Here is a 2,070-nt window from a genome sequence, read left to right as displayed (position 1 = left end):
TGTGTAAGTAGTATTGAAACCTTGTAGATGAGCCTGTAGGCCAACTTCCCTCATGGTCAGTCCTTGCAGAAGAACATGCTCAAAATGACCTTTGACCTCATCCCATTCGTTTTTATTCCCCCCCAATTCCTCTTTGTCTCCCACTACCAGGATAAATTTTCCAAAACACATAATCACGTGTGCTCCTGTTCATATCATCCTGAGATTCTGACCTGTGTGTCGTCAGTTTTGCTACTGAATATTCACACATGGATAAATGTGTGCTGTTTGAGTTCATTTGTTGATGTTATATTATATTGTGTGTTTGTGTTTTCTGAATGAGAACATGGTTAAACCTGTGCAAAATGATGGCGTTTTTGTGTAGAGTTTTGCAGAAAACACTGAGCAAATTGGAGCGTGTGTGAAAACAGGTGAAATGTGTTAAAAGTTTTGAGAAACGTGTCTTTGTTTCAGGAACTGCATGAAAGGTTTGGAAAATTGGGCCAAATGAATCAGTTATAGTGTGTTAGCAATCGAGAAAATTGTAAATTCTCTTTAATGTGACTGTAGTTCAGAAGCGTTCCCAACAATCATCACAGTTTTAAATTCAACTCTCCTGTTAGAGTTTGTACTTTGGATATCAAAAAGAAGCAAGTAACAAAGAAACACTGAGGTTTTACTTTATTTAAGGCAACAGAGGAGGTGAATTCTGTCTGATTACACACACGAGACGCTAGCAGATAAACAAGACGAATGAATTGTGCTTATCATGTTTCTGTTCTTTGCCTTGGAATAACACTGGAGTGAGATTGAACTGCTGATTGTCGTTTTCAGGATGTGAGTTACTGTGAGAACTTGGCATTTCCTCCTGGTGTGTGTGACCTTTGACCTCAATATAATTTCCATTCAGTGGATTCGTTTATTTACATTAAAGTCTAGTGCCATCCTGTATTTGTGTGTTTCCCAAGTCATTTTAAATGTTTATCTATTGCTAACGGTTTGTTCCTGTAGTAAATAACCTAGACATTTCATCTCTTCTATTATTTAAAGAATTGTGGGTAAAAGTAGTGAACTTAATGAGAAATGAGTGGATTTTGTCCTCTGTGACACAAAGTTCTTTAATAATATTCTAACTCATATTTATTTATCTTTACATTCTATAAATGAAGTGTTTGTTCTATAGCAATACAGCAAAGTACGTTTTCTTTTAAAATGCAGATTCCTTGTGTTTGATCCAAAGTATCAAACTAATAACTCTTAGATATTAACCATAGCGATTAGAGAACCATTTACACGTTTGCATGTATAATTGCAGACACGTTCACAGGTAAAATAACACACGTGATTTTGCTGTAAGAGAAGCACTGTAATGTGAAGCGACTGTATCTGTTTCCTCTGGTAGAGTCTTTAACACGGATGAAGTGTTGAGTTAACCTGAACGCTGCAGGATTAATGGGTTTATAGGTAATCAGTGGAGAGAGCTGACAGGCACATTATCAGACAGATAATCTCTCAACCTGCTGCACTCGAGGTGAACGTCGCGAAATAACGAAGACAAACACACATATGATGAGAGGATGAGAGCCAAATCCATGATACACAGAGAACACTGATGTATCTACTGTAAGTTCATCTGTGGCAGAACAATGCAAACTCTTATTCTGATCCAGCACATAAACATGACTGAGAGCTCGATGGTTGTTGCTCAAACGAGGGCTGTGTGCACAATCTCTCACTCAACTGGTTGATGGTGTTATTGACATCATGAGGAAGTTCTGTCTCAGATTCTCAGTGGATTTGCTCACATGCCTGTGTGTGTGTGTGTGTGTGTGTACAGGTATATATGGTTTATGAGGACACAAATGTGTATAATGACATGGGTACTACAACGAAAACATGGTTTATGATGACACTTCCTGTGTCCCTGTCCAAAAGGCTTTAAAAACATACAAAACGGTATTCAAAAATTGCCAGTAGTTTTCTGTAAGGGGTAGGTTTAGGTGTAGGGTTGGTGTAGGGCAATAGAAAATACAGTTTGTACAGTATAAAAACCATTACGCCTATGGAGAGTCCCCGTAAACCACAAATACA

This window comes from Sinocyclocheilus rhinocerous, unplaced genomic scaffold (genome assembly GCF_001515625.1).
Source record: "Sinocyclocheilus rhinocerous isolate Xijiao unplaced genomic scaffold, SAMN03320098_v1.1 scaffold3366, whole genome shotgun sequence".
NCBI lineage: Eukaryota > Metazoa > Chordata > Actinopteri > Cypriniformes > Cyprinidae > Sinocyclocheilus > Sinocyclocheilus rhinocerous.
The sequence above is the reverse complement of the archived record's forward strand: the minus strand, read 5'-3'. Positions refer to the sequence as shown.